The sequence below is a fragment of the Dendronephthya gigantea genome, unplaced genomic scaffold (assembly GCF_004324835.1).
Source record: "Dendronephthya gigantea isolate DGI-Jeju-01 unplaced genomic scaffold, DenGig_1.0 000081F, whole genome shotgun sequence".
NCBI lineage: Eukaryota > Metazoa > Cnidaria > Anthozoa > Malacalcyonacea > Nephtheidae > Dendronephthya > Dendronephthya gigantea.
The window spans coordinates 933330-940323 of record NW_021163091.1 but is presented as its reverse complement, the minus strand read 5'-3'; positions in this window follow the sequence as shown (position 1 = coordinate 940323).

Genomic DNA, 6994 nt, shown 5'->3' with positions numbered 1-6994 from the left:
GTTGATCATGGCTACAAAGAGCCATGGGCCAGACATGTTCCTTGGGGCACTCCAGCCGGTACACTTTTCCAGCCAGAGAAGCATTGATTATTAAGTTTTATTCTCTGTTGTCGGTCTCTGAGAAAGTCAATAAGCCAGTTGATGGTTAAGGATTTGACACCAAGGCTTAAAAGCTTGGCTATCAGAAGGTTATGGTCTATCATATCAAATGCCTTTTTGAAATCCAGGAAGGCAGCACGAACAACAACAGCTTTTCCATCTGTCCTTTGTAACCAGTGATGAATCATTGATATGAGAGCATGAGTAGTTGATGATCTAGGTATAAATCCATACTGATTTTTATCGATAGATCTTAACAAGACAGGTTTCAAATCTTTTTCAATAACAAATTCTTCAGCGATTTTGGATAGACTAGAAGTAAGTGAAATCGGTCTTAGATCCTGTGTAAACTCTTTGATGGTCGACGCCTTAGGCAAGGGAACGACATCGGCAATTTTCCACAATTTGGGAACATGGCTGTTTTGGAAGGATACATTTAGGATTAAGGTAATTGGTTGTGAAAGGATATCCGCATAATCTTTTAGTATCCAATTAGATAGTCCGTCAGGGCCTCCGGCTTTTGAACGGCTGACTTTTCTTAATTTTTTTACAACCTCAATTTCTGTAACTTCGATGAATGGTTCATTCATATCCATAGAGACATGTACATTCGGTGACAAAGGAGAATAATCATGCATTACGCTTATAAATGCTTCATTAATTTTTTCGCATAAAACTTCTTCATCATAATCTAGGTCTGGCGATAGCATGTCTTTAAGGTTTCTTGTATTAATCTTGTTATTTCCACAGAGATGTTTAACCTCCTGCCACCACTTGCTAGGTTTCACATTTCAGGTGTGCTAAGTTTTAGTGATTTTTTCCAAAACACAACTATTATTATAACGTTGTAAATATTTGCAGTAAGGTTGATAAATTTTGCATAACATGACTAAATCGTCAGAACTAATTCTAACAGAATTGCATCAATATTCAGCAAAAATCAAATTGAAACCGGGCTTCGCATTGATCACTCAGAAATTGATAAAAATATCTGCACTTTAGTCTTGACAAGTTTAAAATGTACTCTAAATCACTGTATACGAGTAGGACTGAAAGAGCCGGTGCACTGCGAAAGATAGGATTTAAATCACTGTAGAAAATTTCCGTGTACATACGCACGTACGCACCATAATGCATTGCGTTTAAGTTCGACTAGCCACCAAACTATGGGGCTCGCTCACGCTCGCGAGCTACCATAGTAGCTTCAGCATCAAAGCCAAGAATATGACAAAAACCACTACATTGACCAGTCCTTGCATAATTGACTGCATGCTGAATTGTTCGACCAATTGCCAAGCGAATTTAACGAGAATACAATAATAAAGATTTGGCAATAAAAAGGGCTAAATAACACGTATTACCGAAAAACACACAAATACAGGTTGAGTAAAAAACTGATTTATGCCTGATTTATTGCAAATTTGCCCGATATATATAACTCCTGTTATTTAGCAGAATGTGTTTAAAGGGCATCAATCATCTCCAAAACGGAGATGCTTTTTTTTTAAGAGTTAAAATGTATTCTAATCCTCAGCAAGAGCGATAACACTTTTGGGGGAGGTGCGAATATTCGTATTGATAGTATTTATATAAGAGTTCTTAATAGTAAAAACTACTTCTCCCCGGGACTGTAAGTCCGCAACTAGGGATATGATGTAGGCCTACTTGATGTAATGCGAAACGGAAGAATCCTAATAATTCTATGGACCTCAATCACGTGACAATTTCGAAGACATGTACAATAAAATTATCGTAGATTTTTATTTCTGCTCATAATCACCCTAAGGTTGGCTATTTTAGGGTAATTATATAAATTCAATACAATTGCAGGATTGAGATGTGGAATTAAGAGATTCGTCATCAACGCAGATGCCCCCCCCCCTGCCCCCTTGGGCCGGGACTGAAAAGGATGCTCCTCTGGATTGCTGATGTTACCATGAACTGCCCAATGCACAATATTATGCACAATAACACGTGTAATCGTGTAAAACATGCGGCAGAGCGCATGCGCAAGACAATAAAATTCATATGGTTAGAAAAAACCGAACTACTGAAGTACGGAGTAAACAATGGGAATTAGAGTTATGAGATTTACATGAACATATCACAACAATTTGGTTGATGGGAGAGTTTAACTGATGCAATCTCATTTTTTTTCTGTGAAAGCAATCCATCGTATTTCAAGGCTTTCGCACAGAAATGTTTTTTAAAAGGCGTGTAGCATTGTTAGAATAAAGTTGTAGAATTTTAGATTTGGGCACAAAGCTAAAAAATGCCAATTGTATTTTTTTAATGCAAAATTCGTCAAAATTCATGGCCTAGTCCCTATAAATCAACAGAATTTTGTCAATTCAAAGTCTCTCAAACGTCATACCTTACGTTACATGATGTTGCTGATGGGTTTTACTGGAATATTGTCGCGTACACCACTCAGAAATAGTTCTTTCCATTTCACCCAGCCATCGTTATTGTCCACTCCTGATTCAACTGCACCGCAAAGGTCGACCGACTCTAGAGTTGCACGAAGTCCGTGGAAGTTCGCTCGGTTGTAATCAAATACAGATCGTTTTATTTTCGGCCGTGCTTTGAACGTTGTCGCGATGTCAAACGAGATTGTCGAGTGGTCGGTTATTAACCGCTCTGACTGGGGTTGAGTAAGGACATATTTTGAACATTTTCCGCAACACTGCAGATAACAAGATCGAGGATGTGGTTGCCTCTTGTTGGGAATAGGTTTACTTGTGTTAGGTAGTGATCGTTCAAAAGTTCAGTGAACTCGACTTCCTCCTCGCCAATTGTTAATTCTGGCGATTCCCAGCAAATCTTAGGAAAATTGAAGTCACCACAAACACAGTTATTAGAATATACACGGTTTGGAGACTTGATGGAAGTACAATACAATTCATTATCTATGTTATTGTCCAGGTTTATGCAAAAAATGGTTCCTTATCCGTCACATGTCTATTGTATTTTAGCCCAACTAACCAATAGCAGTGGCTTGGCTTAGCTCCTCAACCGTGACTTGAACAACATGTTAATTCAGACCTTATTATTGGTTTATTTGTTCAAAATACAATAGACACGTGACGAATAAGGAACAATTTTTTGCATAAATGTTCCCAGACATAGATAATGAGTTCTATTGTACTTTTATGTAGTCTCCAAACCATGTATATTCTATTAACTGTGCCACAAATCAGTATGTTGGTCAAATTTGAACACTTATTGGCCAAAAAGAAGTTGAACTGAACTCTAATAGCCATAGCTTGTTCATATGATGCGGAGGCTTGTATGTACAACATACCAGGTATTTCTGGTTACAGGTAGATGTTAGTTCCACTGCAACTAGTTCTAAGTCGTTGTCAGTAACAATCTCGCGAGATGACGAAAGAGAGCTATACTTCAGTGCAAAAGAACTCCGCCGGCACGGGTTTTTCGGTCTTTGCGGTAGATAACATAGTCACTCCATGGAAGTATTTCTGAGCTCTTAATGTCATTTCGTAGCCAAGTCTCTGTTACGCACACGATGTCCGCTTGTTCGGAATACACAAGATTTTGGAAGTTAGACAAGTGGCAAGATTGTTTATCATTTAACTTGTGTGAGCTTATTAAGCTTCGTGCGTTGATGACCAGACATCTCGCGAAAAAACTTTGGCTTCTGTTTGGTTGATAGTTGATTCTTTTCGTGGGTCCAGGATTGGTGACTACATCACCCGCAAGAATACATAAAAAACATGTGCTTTGTTGTTTTTAATGTTGAATTGTAGGCCGTAGCGGTAATTTGTTTTAAATGGAAATAACGGCTTCCGCGAAAGATTGTCACGGGTCGAGGTCCAAATAGTTAACCTGCACCGTAGAACGAGAACGAACGAGTAGCCTCATTAACTGAACGAGAGTACGGTTCACAATCGTTGAAATAGATGGTTTCTATTGGCTAAAACAAGTTTATTATCATATTTGTTTGTAAACTTTAAGCCATAGCATGCATATTTTGGTGAGGTAATTTTGTGTTGTGATATCGTGTATATTATACGGTTAAAACAGGGGGCATGCAACAAGATGACGATGATCGATGAACAGTAATGGTAACATCCCAAACTGAGGAATAACTATAAGTTGAATAATATTATATATAGAACCCTGAGTATTTTACCGAAGTCGTCAATTCGTAAACTCAATTGAATTTTATAGTTAATCAAGGTCGTGTTAAGTAGCCTCAATGCAATTATTACAACAATTCTTAAGCATTTCTTGATGTGTTTTAAGACATTTGCATATACGTGTATTTATATGCAATTCCAGGTGGATTTGCAATTGTGCGAACTACGAATGAGATGTTTGAAAAAGCATGGCAGACGACGTAAAGGTTTTAAACATCGTGCTATTAAATTTGCACAACGCCGTTCAGGCAATATATTCAATGTATACTACCGGTGATAAATGCCGCAATGGAAGAGCAGACAAGCGAGATCGAAGCGACTGACGACAATAATTTGACTATCGCAATATGTATAGCAGTTACTGCTGATTTGCATTTAAGTTTATTGTGGCTATGGAACTTATTATGCTCCTGGGATTTGAATATACGTTTTAACTGGCATGTTATGGAAATTACAATAATATCACAAAGTCGAGTTAAACTTAACGCTAAATAGTTTCTATCACATGAAATTCCTTTCTGTTATGATCACCTATTAGGCTCAAATAAAAAATGTGATGAAATTACAATTCTTTAGGCGTTTTCATGCAGTTACAAGATGTGAGATTTTTACGTGCGCATGCATGTGTATTGCATATCCCCAAATATATATCTAATGGTAATACATGTCTGTGTGTATCTTCTTTACGGCCTTAAGTTAAGACTATCTTCCACCATCCTTGATTGAATTAGCCGAAATGTAGTTTTTCTATCAGCACAACGACAGAAAAAATATACAAGCATTACAATACGGTTGAAAACATGTTTAGTACAAGCAAGCGACTTTTTGTCGCTCATTCGTTCGTCGCTTTCGTCCATTCGTACATATTTAAATATGCAAACCAATCAGCTTTTCGTAATTTCAATGAAAACATTAGCATACTTGCATATTCGTTCGTTCTCGTTTTACGGTGCAGGTTAACTAATAGTTAACCTGCACCGTAGAACGAGAACGAACGAGTAGCCTCATTAACTGAACGAGAGTACGGTTCACAATCGTTGAAATAGATGGTTTCTATTGGCTAAAACAAGTTTATTATCATATTTGTTTGTAAACTTTAAGCCATAGCATGCATATTTTGGTGAGGTAATTTTGTGTTGTGATATCGTGTATATTATACGGTTAAAACAGGGGGCATGCAACAAGATGACGATGATCGATGAACAGTAATGGTAACATCCCAAACTGAGGAATAACTATAAGTTGAATAATATTATATATAGAACCCTGAGTATTTTACCGAAGTCGTCAATTCGTAAACTCAATTGAATTTTATAGTTAATCAAGGTCGTGTTAAGTAGCCTCAATGCAATTATTACAACAATTCTTAAGCATTTCTTGATGTGTTTTAAGACATTTGCATATACGTGTATTTATATGCAATTCCAGGTGGATTTGCAATTGTGCGAACTACGAATGAGATGTTTGAAAAAGCATGGCAGACGACGTAAAGGTTTTAAACATCGTGCTATTAAATTTGCACAACGCCGTTCAGGCAATATATTCAATGTATACTACCGGTGATAAATGCCGCAATGGAAGAGCAGACAAGCGAGATCGAAGCGACTGACGACAATAATTTGACTATCGCAATATGTATAGCAGTTACTGCTGATTTGCTTTAAGTTTATTTGTGGCTATGGAAACTTATTATGCTCTGGGATTTGAATATACGTTTTAACTGGCATGTTATGGAAATTACAATAATATCACAAAGTCGAGTTAAACTTAACGCTAAATAGTTTCTATCACATGAAATTCCTTTCTGTTATGATCACCTATTAGGCTCAAATAAAAAATGTGATGAAATTACAATTCTTTAGGCGTTTTCATGCAGTTACAAGATGTGAGATTTTTACGTGCGCATGCATGTGTATTGCATATCCCCAAATATATATCTAATGGTAATACATGTCTGTGTGTATCTTCTTTACGGCCTTAAGTTAAGACTATCTTCCACCATCCTTGATTGAATTAGCCGAAATGTAGTTTTTCTATCAGCACAACGACAGAAAAAATATACAAGCATTACAATACGGTTGAAAACATGTTTAGTACAAGCAAGCGACTTTTTGTCGCTCATTCGTTCGTCGCTTTCGTCCATTCGTACATATTTAAATATGCAAACCAATCAGCTTTTCGTAATTTCAATGAAAACATTAGCATACTTGCATATTCGTTCGTTCTCGTTTTACGGTGCAGGTTAACTAATAGTTGACCTGCATCTAAGAACGAAAGGGGACTTATAGGCTCATTAATATCATTACCGAGACGTAAGCCTAAGCAAAACCGCTGCTTCCTACTGGTTGCTGCTTTTAAATTTGCATGTTTAGGGAAAATGATGTGTGTTATTGGTTGTGACGAAAGGGGACGAAATCCTAAATAATTCAATGTCGATATATGCATGTCTTTTGTACGGATCAAGTCAAAACGGGTCTTTCAAACTGATAGCTAGATAAATGCATTTATATGGTAGGGAAGAAATACGCAAATATTTATCTTGGCAAGATTGGAATAGAAGATGCGTTCCCCTAACGCTCTTGTCAGATAGATATAGAATGTAGTGTGACTGAATGACCTCGTAAATGTATAATATATAGAGTTAATTAGTCAGTGTTTTACAGACCTCGATCAATAATCTGGTCACAGCCACAAGGGAAAAAGCACATACCGCAAATCAGGAATATTCTTTAGAT